Source organism: Saccopteryx leptura, chromosome 3 (assembly GCF_036850995.1).
Source record: "Saccopteryx leptura isolate mSacLep1 chromosome 3, mSacLep1_pri_phased_curated, whole genome shotgun sequence".
Classification (NCBI taxonomy): domain Eukaryota; kingdom Metazoa; phylum Chordata; class Mammalia; order Chiroptera; family Emballonuridae; genus Saccopteryx; species Saccopteryx leptura.
In genome coordinates, this window is record NC_089505.1 from 132,418,348 (window position 1) to 132,440,674 (window position 22,327).

Sequence of the window (22,327 nt, forward strand, 5' to 3'; positions counted from 1 at the left end):
GGAGGAGGTGACATCTAAAGCTGAGAGCTGAAGGATGAATTGTATTTAACGAAATAAAAGTAGGAAAGGAAGTAAGGAGCTGGGAAGATCATTCCAGGAAGAAAGAATCGCATGTGCAAAGGTCAGGACAACAGTGGGCACAGCAGATGTGATAATATGGCTAGCAAAGTGTGCCTTTATGCAGTGTGGATTTTGTATAAAGGCAGTGGAAGACCATGGAGAGATTTTAAATGAGGAAGCTGGAGTAACATCATCATATTTGCATTTTAGGAAGAACACTCAGGGTTAGATGTGCATGTGTCAAGTTATATTATGGAGACCTATTGGAATAAATTGATTCTTTCCTCTTCCTCTTCCGGTGCCTCTTCCTCCTCCTTTCCCTGCCCACATATGAATAATCTACATAAGTATGCCTGGTGTAGTGTCTAGCACATAGTAGGTGTCTAATTAGCTATATTATTCCTCTTTTAAAATGTAGTTCTTGAAAGAGAAATCCCCTGGCATGAAGTGCAAGTTGGGACAAAAATGCTTAGGGTGTGGCTGTTGGTATTTTCTGGCTGCTGTTCGGGTATAGTTGACAGGATTTAGGTCAGAGGAAGTTCCCCAGACAGTTCAGTCTCAACCAGTCATCTAGGGTTTCAGGGAGGGCAGGTGAAGGTCATAATATCTCCCCTTTTTCAAGATGTCACCCCTCCCCAGGGTGCTGACCCTAAACACTTACAAGACATGGAGGATTTTGTTAGTTTGTTGGAGTCAACTTTCTCATCTGTTACATGGGGAGGAAGCTACCTGTGCCACCAACCACATGGAAAATGTCATGAGGCTAAGAAGAGTGTGAACCACAACAAAATAATACAATAGATTTCATTCGCTAATGCCTACGTTAGGCCAAGCCTTGTTCTATGAAGCATTTATTATCATCCCTTTTCCTCCAGATAAAGAAACTGAAGTTCAGAGAAATTATGTGAGTCACATGGGGCTCAGAGCAGTGGCTGTAGCTAGAGCCTTGGCCTTTTAGCCACCAACTGCTGCCCCTGAGTTCTTAGCATGATGCGAGTGTTCCAGAAATATATGTGGAAAGGTGGAAGAAAAAAGAAAAGGGGCAGTATCTGAAGTCTGAGAAAGTCTTTCCTTAATGCCTCCTGACCCCACCCCCAGCCAGCTTGCGTCTTTTCCCAGATGCGCTCCTGGAAATGGTTCCTTGCCCCATACTAAAATGATCTGTTACCTGTCTGACACCTCATTAGGCTGGCACTAGTGAGGGCAAGGACTGTTGTCTGGGTCATGGTGTTGTCCTCAGGGCCTAGTACAGTGCCTGGCACTCAATAAATATTTGTGAATACATCTTCTGTTGCTTGGTTGGATTCTCTGCCCAAACTTTCCTCTTCGCCAAGAGGTCTAAAAGGAAGGAGCTGAGTCTTCTGTTCCGTGAAAGTCCTCTGAAGGTCGTTGGGCACATACTGATGGAGAGCCAGTGAGAGGTCAGTGTGCAAGCGTTGGGTCCAGTCTGACACTATCCTCCCATAACCCTTCGTTGCTGGATGGACCTGAAGGACTGGGATGGCCCATCACCCCCTGCCCACTTTTTCCATGGGACTTGATGCTGGTGGTCTGAGTACAGGCCCACATGCCACATGCGGGACCTAAGGGTTTGCTGGGTAGCCTTGGGTGTGTGACCCACTGCATGTGCCAGGCTTGAATTGGCCCCGCATACTTGATGGATCGTCAGACAAGTCACATGAGAACCAGAACGGTCCTCGAGCACATTGAGCAACCGGTTTCCCTTCCTTGCCTCGGGCAGGAGGTGGGCCAGGGAAAGTGAAGAAACCTGCTCAGGGCCTTGCAGGCAGGTGGGTGTGGATGGTCCCTGCCGGGAAAGGGGGGCGGCTGAACCAGTTTCCATTGCTCCCAGACCGGATGCAGCCTCCTGACTTGTGACTCAAGCAGAAGCTGGAGAAATGAGTGCCCTGGGTGCACCCCGGTTTCCTCCAGAGCTACACTGGCTTTGGAAATGATTGGACTAGGGGCTGTAGGTCAATGGTCACTGGGTGTGTGACTTCTGGCTGCTAAGTCAGGAAAGAGGGCTTGACAGCAGCGAATCAGCTGACAGGTAGAACTGGAAGAGGCTTTAGACATCAAGTGGGCAGGTGAAGGAAGCTGTGGAAAGGGGTGGTGCCCAGAAACACTGGGTAGCCACCAGCTGTCCTGACATCGCAACCACCAGTGTTGTGCTCTATCCCTGCGCCTTCCCAGGGCAGGGCATTTGGGTGAAAAGAGCCTGGGAAAGACTTGTGTTTGAATTCCAGCTGTTCCACTTGCAGGCTTTTGTCTTCTTGGTCAAGTGACTTCGCTTATCTGAGCCAAAGTTTCTCCAGATGAATATGGGAAAGTCTATCTGAAAGCGTGATGTGAGAAGTCAATGAAGTAGGAACAGTTCGAAGCACACATTAGGTGCTCATAAAGAGCGGTTCCCTTTCCCTTCTTTGTTTAGGACCCAGATCTCACTCCTGGCCCTGAAGTGGTGCCCCACACGGGATTCTAGGACAGCAGGATCTGAGTGGCAGGAGGTCACCATTTGAGCCTCTGTTTGCCAAACTATCAACATTTGGGAGGTTTCCAAAGGCCACCTTTGGGTCTTGTTTCGGTGATCCTAGGAGGGCATTTCAGTGCATTCTTTCATTCAGGTATTTTATTTATTCAGATTCCTATCAGGCACAGGCAGCCTCTTAACTGCCTCCCCCAGCGACGTTCCGGCCCGCTAGCGTTTCGTCCATACAAGGCAAGTTCCACTGGCTGCCTTTTGTATAAATAAAGCCCACAGCCTTCCACCTGCAAGTCCCCGCGGGTCCTGCCAGGGGAGGCGGCCCTTCGGGGAGGCAGGAACCGGTGCTGCCACCGCTGCCGTGCAGGCCTCGGAGTATGGGAACTGGCCACGCCCAACTCTCCCGCAGGTGCGGGGATTTGGGGCCAAAGAGGGAGTAGAGGGAGGAAATCCAGGCTTAGAACGTCAGTGTTCTCACCCATGAACACCCTCATTCACTGATCACCCAGCACCTGGCCGGCCCATCATCCCATCTCCCAGCAACCCTGCAAGGAGTATTCTCCCCATTTTATAGTCGGGGATGGGGTTGGGGGTCGAAGCTTGCTAAGTTTAAATCGCTTGACCAAGGTCTCACAGGCAAAAAGAAAAAAGGGGAGGGGCAGACCGAAAATAAGGAAATATCTGATTGCAAAACCCAATCTTTTCCCCATCAGTGAGATTGTAAAAGTCTTAACGAGGAATACAGTAAAAAAAATAACCACAACGCATCAGATGAACACAACAGTGGGAAAAGAAAGGACCTTTCTTCAGAGCGTCTTTGGGAATCTCAAACAGGGGTGCGGGTGGGGGGGGGGTGAAGGGGACTTCAGCAGCAGGATAAGTCACAGATTGTTTTTCCTTCAGTTTGACTCCTTTATAAATTAAAAAGTATAGATTCTTAGTAAATCACATAGTGATGGAGAAGAATATAAAACTCCCAGAATTATTTTGGCTGAAAATAGGAGACTTCAAAGAAATTTCAGCCTGTTCCCACACCGTTCGCCTTCGCTGGGTTGTTAGTGCCATTTACACAACTGGGCAAACTGAGTGCCACCGAGAGCGAGAGGCAGAGCCGGAGGAGAACCGAGATGACCGGACTTCCGCCTGCTGGGGGCGGGGGTCCTGTTTGCAAATAGCTTTCATCTACTGCAGATCTTGTCACTCAGCCAACCCAGTGGGGGCGATTCTGAGTAATCGCAGGCAAGTAGGCGGCTGGGCTAAAAGCGAAAGGGACGCGCGCGACGGCTGGGGAGGGCGGCGGGTGGTGAGCCCAGGCGCCCGCGCAGGCGGGGCCCCTCGGGGTTGCGCTGTGAGAGCGCCGGATGCAGCTGCCCTAACCTCTCTGTGTCGGTCCCCACGCAAAGCCTGCGAGCGCCGCGGACAACGCCCCAGCTCCCGCGCCGCTAGACCAATCTGCGGCCTGAGAAACCTCCGTCCCAACTGCCCGTTTCCGCAGGGGCTAGGAGGACTCCTCTGATGCTGGCTACCTGCTCAGCCTCAGGCACTTGGAACCGTGGCCCTCACCTTGCCTGTGGGGACAGTCAGGTGGTCAGGCCTGGGCTGAAATCCTACCTTCATAACTTGCTAACTATAAGGCCTTGAGAAAATGTCTTAAGCTCTCTCACTCTCAGTTTCTGCATCTGTGAAGTGGGGTTTGGCGACACTTACCTCATATAATTGCTGTGAGAAGTAAATGCGTGCCTATCTGTAAAGGCCCAGGACATTTACAAAACCAATTAAATGCTATAGTTTGCTATTATCGTTAGGCGGGCCTGGGTAGGAATCTCTGTTAGGACAATTAAGAACAGGATGACCTGGGCAGGTGGACTTTCTTCAGTTCCCCATCTGGAAAAGAGAGCTTCATCACACTTAACACTTCAGGGTGGAGGAGAGGACAGAGGAGCTGCCCAGCACCTGGCAAGTCCATAAGTTATGTTTGCAGCTCTCATTATTTGCCAGCACTGTCTTAAGCACCTTGTGCTTATTTGCTCAATTATTTCTACAATTACAGTATGAAGGAGGTTTTACTGTTACCCCATGTAGGGTAACAGTAATAGGAAATCTATGCACAGAGAGGTTAAGGATTTAAAAAAGAATATTTTTAAAGATTTTATTTATTTATTTTAGGGAGAAGAGTGAGAGAGAGAAAGAGAGAAAGAAGGGAGGGGAGAGAGGCAGGAAGCATCAACTCATATGTGCCTTGATCAATCAAGCCCAGGGCTTCTAACCAGTCACCTCAGCATCCCAGGTCGTCAGTTTATTCACTACATAACCACAGGTCAGGTGAGGCTAAGGATTTATCTGCGGTCACACAGCTACTAAGTAGGATTTGCTTCCACAAAATTTGGCTCCATATTCCATGTTCCTACCTCCTCCACAATGTGCCAGGCACAATGCTTAGGCCATGGGGATGCAGCCAGGAAGAACATCACACAATCACCTCCTTAACTTAAGGGCAGGGTCTCCTTTCTCAGTTTATTGGCCTTCCTTACATATGCTTAAGCATGGCATGCACTTCATTATATTTTATATGCACAATGCGTGTACCTTGTACACAGGCAGTATTCAACATTGTTAATTTCCCTCTTCTTGTATTTTTGTGAGTCTAGTTACAAGTACTTACAAGGAGTGAGGACGTTGTGTGTTCTGGGTGATAGAGCAGTTGGTGTCTAGTAGGTGCCCCCATATACCTGAGTTTTTCTTCTCCTGTACTTAGTGATCTTCCAGTTAAATAGACTGAAACAGCACACACTTAAGGTTTAGACCTTTTAATAATAATAATTGCTTCTGCCTCTGAGAATTACTGTCTGTGCTGTGAGGTTCCCAGAACTGAGGGTAAGTTTACTGTATTTATCACTTAATCATTTCCAAAACAGATTATGACTACAACATCTTTAGTCCAAGGTGTGGAATTCTCCCTCTCCTACCCTCCCTCTTTGGGGTCCCTGTGATAACTCTTGTTGTAAATGGCTAAAGCTATTAAATTTAGAATATAGATCTTCCTGTGATGCAAGTGTAAGCTGTCATTACATTCATTGCTTAAATGTTATGATTCTTTCAAACTTGGCTTTTGCATTTGAAGCCTTGAGTTAAATGTGGAAAGTAAGAAAAAAAGCATAATGATTGGAAATAAAAAATGGGCAATGGGTAGGTTTCCAGAGTAATAAAAACAGCTTTATTTTAAAAGGATTTTAAGCCTGGTCTGGTTCCAGTCAGCATACCCTATTTTCCCATCATTCACAGTGGCTGTATTCTTACTGTCAAAACCACCTTTAGACAATTCAGTGAACTGAATTAATGACATGGTATTAAATCATGAGGTTTTTTTCTTACAAATGAGATAGCCTGTGAAAAGCATTCACACATGGTAGCCACTCAAGGGAAAGCTATTATGATTAGGGACTGAATGCAATGGAAGAGTTTATACTCTATATATTTACTGAGCACCTACTATGTGCCAATTGCTTGCAAGTCCATTATTTCAAATAAAACAATAAGCCCGTGAGGAAAATATCATGTTACAGAAGAGGAAGTTGACACTCCAAGTTCATTCTCTTGCCTGTTTCACCAAAGAATAAGGGGCAGAGTCTGAATTGGAATTTGGGTCTAACTTCAAGTTCAGTGTCTGAATCACTGCACCACACTGCTTTTTCCTGTAGGTCCAGCTCTCTGTCATCTTAGAACTGGAAATTAGAATTCGCGGAGACTTTAAGAACCACTTCAGCCAGGTTTTGTATGCCTCTTCAATAATCCAGGTTCCACTAGATAAACATAGAAATTCAGACCCTCTTCGAGTTTCAGATTCAAAATAATTTAAATATGATTCAAAACCAAGTCAAAGCAAAGGAACAAAGCTTTCAGCATTTTGTGTTTTCAAAAACAAGCCTCCCCAGAGCTTCTGATTTCAGCAATTCACCTCCACCCACTCCCATAGAAAGCTGCTGATCTGAGGCCCCTACCCTTGGGTCATTTATTTCCCAGGATATTGAGCCCAGAAAGGAGTGACTTGCTAGTGACATGATCAGCCCTTGAACTCAGGTCTATCGGACTGCAAATGCAGTGTCTTTTGTCTAAACATCCTGCTTACCTCTCAGCCTGGTCTCTCACCACAACCTAATTTAGGGTCCACACTTCCAAATGGCTTTATCACCTGTAGTTCCAGAATGTGTCATCCTTCCAGGCCTCTGCTCAGACTTTTCCTCTGCCTGGAATGCCCTCACTACCATCAGAGGTTAGCTGAACTGCAGCTCCCTCCTGTAAGTGTTCTGGACTCCCACTTATATCCCAATAAAGGGGGATGATTCCTTTTTTCTGCCTCCTGTGTAGAAGTAGTTCCTGGCATTTGTTAATGCAAATGTTGTTTACAGGTCTCTCTCTCTCAATCACTTATGACCTTCCTGGTGTCTCACCACTACCATTACTAAAATTGTAGTGGTTGGGTTGGAACCATATCTTCCTGTTCTTTCAGCATAATGCCTGGCATATAGCAAGCTCTTGGTAAATGTGTATGAAATAAATACATGCCCACACACATACACACATTGAATGTTACCATCCGATTATTTTATTTTAATAGTCTTAAGTCTTTACCCAGGCTGTAAACTCTCATAGACAGCTGTCTTCTGTTGAAGCAATAGGGAGCCACTGCAGGTTTTTGAGGTAAAGAGTTCCTTGGTCCACAGATAACAGAGAGACTTCTTCATGTTATTGAAGCTGTAGATCTACTAATTTACTGGCCTTTGCCATTGTAATCTTTCCCTAGCAAGGTTTTATTTTATAAACAAGAGGCTAGGGTGGAGAAGTGTTTTTCATTCATTCTTTGTTTATTCAAAAACTAGTGTGTACTCTCCCCCAAGTGCTATTTTGGGCACCATGGATAGAGCAGTGAGCAAGGTGCACAAAGTATCTTTCCTCGTGGCATTTACATTCTCCTGGGGTGGAAAGACCATGAATAAGTAAATAATAAATATACTAGTTCAGATTTCAGATGGTAATAAATATTATGAAGAAAGATCAAGACCACAAAAGACAGGTGGGGTGGGAAATAGGCAGATTATTTCAGATGGCGAGATCCAGAAAGGCTCTTTAAAGAAATGACATTTGACAGAGCTATGAGTGCAGTGAGGGAGGGAGCCAGGCGAAGGTCTGTGGGAAGTGCACTACAAGTAGAGAGCAGCAAATACAAAGGTCCTGAGGTGGAAAGAAGTTGGACACATTAGAGGAACAACAAGATGGCTGAAATGATGGTGTGAACAATGGCAGGGGTAGGTTCTGGGCTGTTCTCAATGCCAGCTGCTGGGGTCAGATGATAATTTGGTAGGTGAAGTAAGATTGGCCATGCCAGGCTGATGAAAGCCAGCTGTTGATGAATGAATGAATGAATGAATGAATGGAGCATGGCCTATCAGCCTGGAAGATAGACTGAACAGCTTGATCAGATTTTTAAAGCTTTTCGTCTGCAGCACATAATAACTCTTTGAGGAGCAAAATATAAGAACAATATGATCTTTAAAACAATCAAAATACAACAAAGTCAGAGTGAGCTTCTAGTGTAACATAGTAGGCATTTTGGTGTTAAGTCCTCAAAAAGGAATTTGCCAGACTCACCCCAAGGTTGTTTGAACTGAAATGTAAAAGTTCCTTCCACTGTACTTTGGGAGATAGCACTAAAACGCCACCTGCAGAGGGTAGGTAGTTTCAGTTTAGTCCTGCTAGGGTACTCAGATTCATGGGTTACAGTTCAGAATTATACCTTTCCGAGGCTAGGATGCTATCCCTGATGGTTCTCCTAGGAATAGGTGCTGACACTGGCCATTGACACAAAGCCTTTATTAAAGCCTTCATTTTTTCATCTGTAAAATGGAGGTAATACCTGTCCTCCCAAATCCATAGGGATTCAATAACACAGTGGATGAGAAAGTATCTTGTAAATTATAAAGTGCCAAAATACTATTTTTTTCTTCCTCATCTTTTTTTGTCATCTAGATTCTTTAGTCCAGCATGGAGGTCCAATTCCTTCTTTATCAGGGTGCTGCTGTACCCAGAGGATAGGCTGTTTGAGTCAGAGAGGCTTGTCCTCAAATCACTGTTTTACTGGTTACTAGCTGCTGTGTGACCCTGGGTGAATCACTTAACCTCTCTGAGTATCTGCTGAGAACTCAGATCAGTGAGACTCACCTCGGAGGTGTTTGTGGTAAGACTCAAGCAGGAGAGCATGTGCATGTGTACAGAATAGCATCTGGTATAAGTTCAATCGGGCTGATTATTTCTCTTGCCAACCCTTCTCCCCCACCTGGATCTTTACTGAGGTGGCCCTAGTTGAGGGTTTGGTCTGGCTTATTTCTAAAGCTACTTGCCACATGCCAAGGTGAATCATGGTGAGTTTCCTTCTCCATTAGGCTGTGAACTCCTTAAGGAGAGGATGCGTGGCTTGCAATTCTAGCCCCTGGTATGGTGTGGACATGCTGTTCTAGGCACTGGGGAAAGAGCATAGACACTGGGCTCATAGGTCTGGGTTCAAATTCCCCTCTACCACTTCCTTCCGGTAGATACATCATTTAACTACCTTAGACTCCATTTCTTTATTTGACAAATAGTTGAACAGAGATGTATATATTTAGGGAATATTTAGGGAATATATGATGGGAAGACTGGACAGAATGCATGGAAAATGGCTAGCATGGTACCAGGCACATATGAGTCTTAATGAGTAACTGATGACTGACTGAAGGTTCTGCCCAGCATCACAGTCTGCCATTGATAGCATGTTCTTTTCCCTGACCAGATTAATTGGGAAGTGTTCACAGCAGTGGGTATGCCACTTGCCCACATGCCATTTGCCCTGGAGAAGTAGAGTAGTTTATCCCTGACATTTCAAAACTGCTTGCATGCACCTGGTAACAATAAAGAAGAGACCGGCTTATAAAATTTTATTTTATTATTTTAAGTTCACTACAGGTTATGCACCCCTTCATTACCTATACTCAGAGCAGACTTCCCTGACCCCCCATCTTTGGTCACCTCCCTGTCTCATACACTGAGAGAGATGGGGGTGGGGAGGTGGGGGCACCGTAAATACAAGGTAGGGCAATGGCTGCAAATAGGTGGGTCTGTGCAGGAGCACTGAGGTCCAAGCCACCCACCCACCCTGGTATTGGGCCAAGGTTTGGGGATGTCACCAGGAAAGGCTCAAAGGCTCAGAGGAGGAGTCTTTGGGCTGGTCTTGCAGGAAGAGTAGGAGCATGCCAGCACAGAGAGGAGGAGGAAGGGCTCTCAGGCAAGGCACCGAGTTTTCCCACTGTGTGCATGCAGTGTTCTGGGAACCCCAAGTAGAAGGGTTTGGTTGGGGCAGAACCAACAGTTCATTATTGCTTGTATTTGAAAACCTCCCAGGGAATGACTTCGAATTACTATTTTCTTGCAGTTTCTGAAGAAGATTCAAATCTGCTACTCTATTGTTCTCTGAGTGCGGAGTGTGGTGGAACCCTGTCTTGGCCCATAGCCTGTAGGATATTTCTCAGGGAAAGCCCTTGGACCAAGAAGTCTGTTTTCTCTTTTCTTTGGAAACTATGGTGCTCTCTGTGAAAACAAAGGAATTTGGATTCTGTTCAGGAAAAATGTAACCTACAAACAAATAGCCTTGGAAAATCTGTGCCTCACCCTCAGTGCCTGGGTCAGGCACAGGGAGAGCCCCACCCCTCTGCTGCTTTCTAGCGGGAGGCCTCTCCTTTTTCCTCTTCTGTATGTTGTGTCTGGCTGCCCAAAGGCCAAAGCCTCCTTTCCTTGCCTCTCCCTTTTATGCTGCTCAGGGCCCTGCTCTACCTGAAACGTTCTTCCCTCCCTTCATTGTTCTGTAATATCCCACTCCAGCCTTTCTCCCTTGGCTCTGATTTCCTTATATGGGTAGTTGCTCCTCTACTGTGTTGCTCTGGATAATTTTAAAAATTAAATATTATTCCATTTTCTTTTCAGATAACAATACCTACTTTTTAAAAACTATAATAATAACAATGACTGCCAACTCTTAAACTGTTGCTAAGTGCCCGGCAGTATGATACATAATGCTCCCCACCCCATATGACAAGTGCTTAGGACAGAAATTGGCATATAATAAGTGCTTAACAAATGTTAGTTATCATCATTATCTTAATTCTCTCAGCACTTGCAGCAAATTTATCATCCTCAGTATAATGATCAAGTTAGTTATCTGTGAGCTCCTTGAGGACAGGAACTGTGTCTTCTTCCTCTGGGATCTTCAAACATGTGGATATCCAAAGGAAATTTAGGTGAATGAACATCCATTGAAATGGATGACTGAGTGCTGAGATTTATTTCAGGAGTTCCCAAATCACTTTAGAGTAGCTGTAGCCTAAAGAATGCAGGACAGGGAGTCAGAAGATCTGGGCTCAGTTCTATTCCAATTACTTCCTAGCATGGTGACCTTGGATAAATAAGCCAATCTTTTTTGAACCTCAAATACTTATTTTCCAAAATGGGGATAATAGCCTCTAACTTGCCTTCTTTGGAGGTTAGCCTTGTACATCATATGAGCTTACACATGGGAGAGTTTTGTGAATTGTAGTTTACACATGTGAGACGTTAATGTTAGAATCATTTTGGACCTCAATTTTGTGACCACTGTACTTGAAAGCACATGAGCCCACAGGTCACACTAGTTGGACAAATACAAAGTGTCACTTTTGTTTTTCATAGTGTCTAAAAATGAGGTTTCTTAATATCTGGGATACTACTGTTTATTCTCTTCAAAGCGTGTGTCCAAGATATTATTCTCAACTTCTTAAAGGGTTTCAAAAAATCCTTGATTTTGCCACGTGTTGCTTTAAAAATCTATGACCCTGGCCCTGGCTAGATAGCTTGGTTGGTTGGAGCATTGGCCCGAAATGCAGAAGTTGCTGTTTCTATGCCCAGTCAGGGCACATATAGGAACAGACCGATATTTCTGTCTCACTCTCTCTTTCTCTTCCTCTCTCACTAAAATAAAAAAAAAAAAAAATCGATGACTCCAAATTTCAGTTACACACTCAGTAAAATAAGAATTATAATCAAACAATCATAATATTTATTGGAACTAGATGCCAGAGAATATAAGGAGGAATGAAAAGTATAAAGATATGGCCTTACTCTCAAGGAGCTTACAGTTTAGTTTGGGAATTAGGGCTGAATCCTAGATTTGTGGGCACAGGATATGATCTAAGAAGAGAGATCCCCATGTGTTGAAGTAATTTATGAAGGTTGCAGGGTGAAACTGGGCCTTATGTTAAGTTTAAAGGAAGACTAACATTGAGACTACAACCCTGGGAACATAATGTCTGAGCAAAGGTCAGGACCATGGACTAGCACTGTTAACACTTCCTCTTTTAGCAGGATTTTTGATTTCTTTAGTTATTGGTTGAGTAGGAGGAGACTATTCTAAAACTGTGCTCATTGATAAAGGTCTGGATTCAAAGTTGCTAATATTTTATGGTGGAAGTTTCATGATGAATAAATAAAAACTCTCTACTTTTTATCAGTCATGGTATACTTGTATTAAAAGGTGTCAGAGAGGGGGGTGGCAAGATGGTGATGGAGTAGGCGGACATTCCAACTTCCACCTCCCAGAACCAAAGTGGATTACAAATTAATTTTAAGAACCATCATCTGGAAAAACCAACTTTGGACTAAACTAAGAGGACTCTTCAACCAAGGAACACTGAAGAAGCCACACTGAGACTGGTAGAAAAAGCAGAAACATGGAGAGGGCTGCCCAGCTCCTGGGAGCAAATGGCAGCCTGGAGAGATTTGCATGGCGGGAAGTGAGTTTACCGGAGAGGGAAGGGTCCTGGGCCCCAGGAACAAGCCCCAGCCTGCAGCCCCAGAACCTAGAAGAGGCATATGGACAGTATTTAGCTGAAAAACAAGTCAGGATATTGGTTGTGAGAAAGAGACAGATTTCTCAAACCCAGGATTCTTCTTAAAGGGACTGCACAGAAAATCTCTTTCACAACCACTCACCCAGGGTTCCAGGGGATGGGGAGAGAGGAGAGGACTGGAGTAGCAGGAAGAGAGTGTAATCTAGGAGGCACAGGGAGAAACACTTTGAGGGAAAGTCACCCAAACCCCTGGGCTGAGTCACCTCCCAAATCTGAAGAGACTATTTCTCCTGGAAACAGCAATACCAGCAAAGGTAAGCAGGATACCAGCCAAACAAGCTGTACCGCGGCACTCAGAGCAGAGTCGCTTAGAAGGAGGGAGCTTTCAGGAATAAAGTATTGAGTGTTAGGGTCTGAGCTGCAGCGCCCACACCCACACTGCTCAGGGCTTGCTGGAAGGCGGGCGGTGGCGGGACGTGGAAGAGTGGTCCCGTCAATGGGGGCGGAAGCTGGGCTGGCCACAACTGAGGCCCAGCATGAGCTCAGTCTCGCCTGGTGGAGGTGGAGGGGATGCACAAAAGTGGTCCGACTGGGCTGCAGGGCCAGGTGAGCAAGAGTGGTCCCGCCTGCAATCTCGCCAGCAACGGAAAGGCAAAAGCCTGGGAACTGCAGAGACCTGTGGCTGAGTGCGGGCAGGCACGCAGCCCCGCACAGCCTGCGGAGCCGGTGCTTGCGGCCTGACATGCAAGCACAGCTCTGCCCAAGGTGGTGGAGTGATAGCCCAGGAACAGGTGAGGACCTTCCAGCTGATCACAGGTGTGCAGACCCACCCGGCCCTTGGAGTTGGAGCTTGCGGCCCAACTTGCAAGCACAGCTTTGCCCATGGGGGTAGGGCGAAAGCCTGGGACCAGGTGGAGACCCGCGGCTGAGCATAGGTGCACAGCCCTGCCTGTGGTGCCAAGGCTTGCAGCCCCAGGTGTGGTATACAGACCCACTCGTGGAGGAGAGGCGGAAATGGCAGTGACTGCTGCAGTGGGCTGGCCCTGGCAACGCCCATACAGAATGTCTGAGGCAGTGGCAGAGAGGGTGGCAGGCCTGCAGACAGACCACACCTAGGGAACACAGAGGCCACACCCATTGGACTCCAGAGGCCACACATTTCTTATACACAGACAAAATGGGAATGCAGAGAAATGTAACACAAATGAATCAAGGGAAATCCCCAGAAAAGGACTTGAATGAGTCAGATATAACCAATTACTGGATGCAGAGTTTAAAATAATGTTTGTTAGGATGTTCAAAGATCTCAGAACAACAATAGATGGGCATAACAAACACTTAAATAAAAAGAGCAAGTATAAAAAAGGACATTGAAATAATAAAAAAGAATCAGTCAGAAAGACAAATACAATATTAGAAATGAAGACCACAATGGAAGGAATTAAAAGCAGGATGGATGAAGGTGAGGATTGAATCAGCAAGTTAGAGGACAAAATAAACGAAGGCATGGAAGCAGAGCAACAAAAAGAAAAGAGGCTCAAAAAGTCAGAGGAAACTCTCAGAGAGCTCTGTGACAACATGAAGAGAAATAACATCCACATCATAGGGGTTCCTGAAGAAGAAGAGAAAGAAAAAGGGATAGAGACTTTGTTCAATCAAATCACAGCTGAAAACTTCCCTAAATTGATGCAGGGAAAAGTCACACAAGTTCAAGAAGCACAGAGAATTCCAATAAAGAGAAACCCAAAGAAATCTAGGCCAAGACACATTATAATTAAAATACCAAAGCTAAGAGATAAAGAGAAAATATTAAAAGCTGCTAGAGAAAAAAAGGCTATCACCTACAAAGGAGCCCCCATAAGGATGACATCCGACTTCTCAACAGAAACACTTGAGGCCAGAAGGGAATGGCAAGAAATATTCAAAGTAATGCAGAACAAGAACCTACAACCAAGACTTCTTTATCCAGCAAGGCTATTGTTTAAAATTGAAGGAGAAATAAAAGGCTTCTCAGACAAAAAATTCCTCAAGGAATTCATTACAACCGAACCAATGCTGCAAGAAATGCTAAGGGGCCTGTTGTAAGCAGATAAAAGGGGGAAAAGCATATAGCAAAAGAGGAATACAGCTTTAAAGAATAAAATGGCAATAAACAACTACATTATCAATAATAACCTTAAATGTAATGGATTAAATGATCCAATCAAAAGACATAGGGTAGCTGCATGAGTAAGAAAACAGGACTCGGCCCTGGCCAGTTGGCTCAGCGGTAGAGCGTCGGCCTAGCGTGCGGAGGACCCGGGTTCGATTCCCGGCCAGGGCACACAGGAGAAGCGCCCATTTGCTTCTCCACCCCTCCGCCGCGCTTTCCTCACTGTCTCTCTCTTCCCCTCCCACAGCCAAGGCTCCATTGGAGCAAAGATGGCCCGGGCGCTGGGGATGGCTCTGTGGCCTCTGCCCCAGGCGCTAGAGTGGCTCTGGTCGCAACATGGCGACGCCCAGGATGGGCAGAGCATCGCCCCCTGGTGGGCAGAGCATCGCCCCTGGTGGGCGTGCCGGGTGGATCCCGGTCGGGCGCATGCGGGAGTCTGTCTGACTGTCTCTCCCCGTTTCCAGCTTCAGAAAAATGAAAAAGAAAAAAAAAAAAAAAAAGAAAACAGGACTCATACATATGCTGTCTACAAGAGACACACCTTAAAACAAAAGATGCACATAGACTGAAGGTAAAAGGATGGAAAAAAAATATTTCATGCAATTGGAAATGAAAAATAGCTGGGGTAACAATACTTATATCAGACAAAATGGACTTTAAAACAAAGGCTATAGTAAGAGATAAAGAAGGTCACTACATAATGATAAAGGGAGCAATCCAACAGGAAGATATAACCATTATAAATATCTATGCACCTAATATAGGAGCACCTAAATATATAAAGCAGACTTTGATGGATATAAAGGGCGAGATCAACAGCAATACTATAATAGTAGAGGATTTCAATACCCACTAACATCACTAGATAGATCCTCAAGACAGAAAATTAACAAAGAAACAGCAGACTTAAAGGACAAACTAGATCAATGGATTTAATAGATACCTTCAGAACTTTTCACCCTAAAGCAGCAGAATATACATTCTTTTCAAGTGTTCATAGTACATTCTCTAGGATAGACCACATGTTAGGGCACAAAAGTGGTATAAAAAAATTTGAGAAGATTGAAATCATATCAAGCATTTTCTCGGATCAAAATGGCATGAAACTAGAGATCAACCACAACAGAAAAACTAAAAAATACTCAAACACTTGGAAACTAAATAGCATGTTATTAAATAATGAATGGGTTAACAATGAGATCAAGGAAGAAATAAAAAAATTCCTAGAAATGAATGATAATGAGCATATAACAACTCAAAATTCATGGGACACAGCAAAAGCAGTTCTGAGAGGGAAGTTCATAGCATTACAGGCATACCTTAAGAAGCTAGAGAAAGCTCAAATAAACAACTTAACCCTGCATCTAAAAGAACTAGAAAAAGAACAGCAAGTAAAGCTCAGAGGTAGTAAAAGGAAGGAAATAATAAAGATCAGAGCAGAAATAAATGGCATAGAGGCTAAAGAAACAATACAGAGGATCAATGAAACCAGGAGCTGGTTCTTTGAAAAGGTAAACAAGATAGATGAACCTTTAACGAGACTCACCAAGAAAAAAAGAGAGAGGACTCAAATAAATAAAATTAGAAATGAGAGTGGAGAAATAACAACTGACACAACAGAAATACAAAGGATTGTAAGAAAATACTATGAAGAACTGTATGCCAAAAAATTAGACAACCTAGATGAAATGGACAAATTTCTTGAAACATATATTTTAAAAATGAATCTGGAAGAATCAGAAAACATAAATAGATGGATTACAACAAATGAGTTCAAAACAGTTATCAAAAAACTCCCAAAAAAGAAAAGTCCTGGGCCTGATGGCTTCACAAGTAAATTCTACCAAATATTCAAAGAAGAACTAACTCCTATCCTTCTCAAGCTATTTCAAAAAATTCAAGAAGAAGGAAGACTTCCAAGCTTCCTTTTATGAGGCGAGCAAAATTCTGATTCCAAAACCAGGCAAAGACAACATAAAGAAAGAAAGTTATAGGCCAATATCCCTAATGAATTTAGAAGCTAAAATCCTCAACAAAATATTAGCAAACCAATTCAGCAATATATGAAAAAAATCATACACCATGATCAAGTGGGATTTATTCTTGGAAGGCAAGGCTGGTACAATATTTGCAAATCAATCAATGTGATTCATCACATAAAAAAAAGGAAGGAGAATAACCACATGATAATTTCAATAGATGCAGAAAAAGCATTTGATAATATCCAGCATCCATTCATGATCAAAACTCTCAAAAAAGTGGTAATACAGGTAACATACCTCAGTATGATAAAGTCCATCTAAGACAAACCCACAGCCAACATCATATTCAATGAGCAAACATTAAAAGCAATCCCCTTAAGATCAGGAACAAGGCAGAGGTGCCTCTTTCACCACTCTTATTCAATATAGTTATGGAAGTCCTAGCCACAGCAATCAGAAAGCAGAAGAAATAAAAGGCATCCAAATTGGAAAAGAAGAAGTAAAACTATCATTATTTGCAGATGATATGATATTTTATATAGAAAACCCTATAAAGTCTCTGTTAAAAAACAACTGGACCTGATAAATGAATTCAGCAAGGTGGCAGGATATAAAATTAATACTCAGAAATCAGAGGCATTTTTATACACCAATAATGAACTGTCAGAAAGAGAAATTAAGGAAACAATCCCCTTCACTATTGCAACAACAACAACAAAAATTACGTAGGAGCAAATTTAACCAAGGAGATTAAAGACTTGTACTCGGAAAATTATAAAACAATGATAAAAGAAATCAAGGAAGATACAAACAATTGGAAGCATATACCATGTTCATGGATAGGAAAAATAAACACCAGTAAAATGTCTATATTACCCAAAGCAATTTATAAATTCAATGCAATACCAACTAAAATACCAATGACATACTTCAAAGATATAGAAAACATATTCCAAAAATTTATATGAAACCAAAAAAGAACACAAATAGCCTCAGTAATCTTGAAAAGGAAGAATAAAATGAGAGGTATCATACTTCCTGATATCAAGTTATACTACAAGACCATTTTACTCAAAACAGGTTGGTACTGGCATAAGAACAGACATATACATAGATCAATAAAACAGAACAGAGAATCCAGAAATAAACCCACACCTTTATAGACAACTGATATTTGACAAAGGAGGTTAGAGCATACAATGGAGTAAAGACAGCCTCTTCAACAAATGGTGTTGGGAAAATTGGACAGCTACTGCAAAAAAATGAAACTAGACCACCAACTTAAACCATTCACAAAAATAAACTCAAAATGGATAAAAGACTTAAACGTAAGCCATGAAACCATAAGCATTTTAGAAGAAAACATAGGCAGTAAGCTCTTCGACATCTCTCGCAGCAATATATTTGCCAATTTATCTGCACAGGCAAGTGAAATAAAAGACAGGATAAACAAATGGGACTATATCAAACTAAAAGGTTTTTGCACAGCTAAAGACAATAAGAACAGAATAAAAAGAGAAACTACACAATAGGAGAATATATTTGAAAATACATCTGATAAGGGGTTAATAACCAAAATTTATAAAGAACTTGTAGAACTCAACACCAGGAAGACAAACAATCCAATCAAAAACTGGGCAAAAGAAATGAAGAGGACACTTCTTCAAAGAGGACATACAGATGGCCAATAGGCATATGGAAAAATGTTCAACATCACTAATCATTAGAGAAATGCAAATTAAAACCACAATGAGATATCACCTCACACCAGTCAGAATGGCGCTCGTCAAGAAAACAACACAGAATAAGTGCTGGCGAGGATGTGGAGAAAAGGGACCCCTCCTGCACTGCTGGTGGGAATGCAGACTGGTGCAGCCACTGTGGAAAACAGTATGGAGATTCCTCAAAATATTAAAAATCGAACTGCCTTTTGACCCAGCTATCCCACCTTTAGGAATATACCCCAAGAACATCATAGCACTGTTTGAAAAGAAGAAATGCACCCCCATGTTTATGGCAGCATTGTTCACAATAGTGAAGATCTGGAAACAGCTCAAGTGTCCGTCAATGGACGAGTGGATTAAAAAGCAGTGGTACATATATACAATGGAATACTATGGGGCCATGAAAAAGAAGGAAATCTTACCTTTTGCGACAACATGGATGGACCTGGAAACTATTATGTTAAGTGAAATAAGCCAGGCAGAAAAAGAAAAACATTATATGACCTCACTCATTTGAGGAATTCAATGAACAATGTGAACTGAGGAATGGAATTGAGATGAGGAGAGATCAAAGGGACCAGAGGAAAAGAGGACAGAGGGAAAGGGGATGATAGGATGGGATAAACCTGAAGGGAAGGGGGGAGGGCGCTGTAGGGAGGGTGGCAAGGAAGATGTTGAGGGGAATATGGGGGAGAGGGGATGCATTTGGGGTAACACTAGAATCTATGTAAACACAATATATTGAAATAAAAAAAAATAAAGTGCAATAATGGGATTTCAAAATTTAAAAAAAAAAGGTGTCAGAGAGAAAGTTATTTACAGAAAACTATAACACTCTAGCTTCAGCATAACAATAGGTGCTCCTGCATCAATAAGGGCTAATTACACTGCTGAATATAGAATGATAGTAATATAAAGTCAAAGAAGAAAAAAATATTCATGCATAATTGTGAACTACTTAAAAACAAAAGAAAATGAGAATGCCAGATCTGAAAATGCAGCAAAGGCCATAGTCAGAGGTAAATTTATAGCCTTCATGGTTTCGCTTAAAAATGTGAATAAATTAAAGGAAAGCAACTAAATGTCTAACCTAAGCATTTAGATAGTGGGCACCAAAACAAAACCAATAATAATAGGACAATAAAATGAACAAGGATAATAAATGAATTAGAAAATCAACAAAATAGTAGACTTTATAACTAAATTCATGGGTTGGTTCTTTGAAGGAAAACTAAAATAGACAAACTTTTAAAAAATTTACATAGGAGTAAAAGAGAGGAAAAAAATCAAATAATTGATATCTGAAAGGTTTTTATAGCTTTTTAAGCACTTTCCCATTCTTTACCACTCTTGGTTCCCAAACTAATTCTGTGTTATATATTTGCATTCCCATATAGCTAGTGATCAAACTGAGGATTGAAATGAGGTGAGTTTTTTAGGGTTACATAACTAATGAATTGTGAAACCACTAAAATTTTACTAGTCCGGCCACAGTTGAAGGAACTATTGGGATAGATAAGAAAACCTCAGGTGTTTATATGGATTGTGGCTGGCGTGATAAGTAAGAGGCATGAGAATACTCTTTTAATGCTGGAAAGGCATCTAGAAGTCCTGGCTAGGACCACAACCAATAGGTAGAGGCTACAGAGATTTATATTTCAAGTCAGTTTACAGTTAAAACTTGCATCCTCTGAAGACAAGAGTAGGGTTGGATGAGGCTGATACCCGCATATGTGTGATTTTCAGTCGTTAAGCTGCCACAGCTGCCTTATCTGCTAGAAGGGCTAGAGGGAGACTAAGAGAGGAGGAGGGTGTTAATGGGTCTTACTACTTGCAATGCAAGGCTGAAAAAGAAGACATGGGCCCCAACCCCCAGGGACTCACAGTACAGTGGGAAAGGCACCTATAACAATTAGGTGCTCAATAAATATTTGACAAATGAATGATTGAGTGATTTCCTTCCAGGAATATTTGTTGTTGTAATAGCATTGACTTTATAGCAGAGTGAGCAACTGTTCCAATTTGCTAAGGCCTGAGAAGTTTCTTAGGACATGATACTCTCAGTGCTAAATCCAGGAAAGTCTCAGGCACACTGACATGAATTTGTCACGCTATTTTACAGTTTTTTGTTTTTTTTTTAAAGGGAAGGAAGACATAAAAGAAATTACAGTAACAGCAGCAACAACTGTTATGGAAGCAGATAGAGGAGGCACATATTTTTTTCAGGGGGAACCAGGCAAGGCTTAAAGCTTCATTAGAACAGGACGATGTCTGTCTTGGTCACCGCTATATTTCTGGCACCCAGTTTGATGTTTGGCACATAGCTGGAATTCAGCTGATATATCAAATGCATGACTTAATTAATGCAAGCTGGGAAGCATTTGTGCCGAGCCTTGCTGGCTATATAGTGTTTTGACCATAAGAGAAAAAGGTGTGTGGTACAAGATTCCAAAAATAGAGAACTTGGGTATAGTAATTGGTAAATATGATGTTTAACAGAGTCTAGTCTTTTCCTATGGCTATTAATATACTTCTTGGGGAAAGCCCTTAAAACAATATGTCTGTTGTATTTTTCTATTCTTTATTCCATCCTGCAGACCCTCGCCCGCCTTCCGTTTCTGCTTCCTTCCCTTTTCTCTGTTGGGAGAGATAATGCTCTATGTAGAAAGGGCTCCATCAGAATGTCTTTCCGGGCAAGGCTAACTGGCAATGAAACCATCCAGGAAAACCTGCTTGGGAATGCACCGAGGTATAGGATGAGCAGGAAGGATAATATTTGGTGGAAGAAAGACAAACAATCTGCATAGTTTGAGTGACATGGGAGGAGGAGGAAGCAAAGGGGCACTAAGGCCCGGGAAGATGCTTGGGGCCACAGGTGGAAGGTCCCCATTGCTGAGTCACATTGCACTGTGTCCTACTCCACCTAGAGTCACGCAGGTGTTTCCTACTGGATTCTCATTATGGAAGACAAAGTGTGCCCATTGCTAATGTGAGGGAAAGAGAAACACTTATTGAGTGACTACTATGTGCCAGCGCTGCTGGGTACTTTTATATGCATAAGCCATAATATACATGCATTTTGAAAGAAGGCATTATTACCCCCATTTTACAAATGAGAAATTTGAGAAATTCAGTTATTCGCCCAAGATGTTAACTAGTCCTTGGTGCAAGGAGATTTGAACTTGAGTCTGTCTGTCTTTGCAGTGGTGGTTTCTCACCTCACATCTTCCCTTTATATCTCAGTTATGAGAGCAGAACCTTCCCCAGCCTCCTCCCTCTACCTCCTGCCTCTTTTCAACACCAGTGGAGACTTTCTAACCAAATCCACCCAATATTTCCTTTCACTGGGCTCAGAGAACCCTGATCACCTTAGAAAAAGTTAGGATCTTGGTATTTTTTTTAATATTAAATATATTATTTAAAATTGAGCACATCCCTGGGATTTTGTGATAGTTTTTAACTTTTATTACTTTTCAGTAATATTTCTAGCAAATATTATTGTATTATGGAGACATGCTTTTTGAAAGGGCATAATTTAAAAGAGCACAGTAGGATGCTGTGGGAACCTTATGAACCCAAGCAATAAAACTGTCTTTCTCCTAGTGCTCATAGCCCTGATTTATTAGTAAAACAGGGAGAAAAATATGAAAACCCGGACTCCAGTCCAGGCTTTGCCATTTCCTAGCTATGTGATCCAAGTCCCTTTATTTCTTTGGGCCTCCGTTATACTATCTGTAAAATGGATGAATTGTACTTGCTTTACTTACCTCCCAAAACCATATTGAGGGATTACCTTGAGCAAAGTAATAAATTATAAATCAGAAAATGTAAGACGAGGAAGGACATTAGCTTTAAGTCCTTAGTGGAACAAAGTGGGCATAAATAAAAGATAAAATATTATTTTTATTTCTTGGTGGTCAGTCAGTTCAGGTAAAAGAAACCCACACTCAGTCTAGCATGAGCCAAAAAGAGGACTTTTTTTGCTCGGATAAATCCAGGGCAGGGATGGAGGCAGGGTC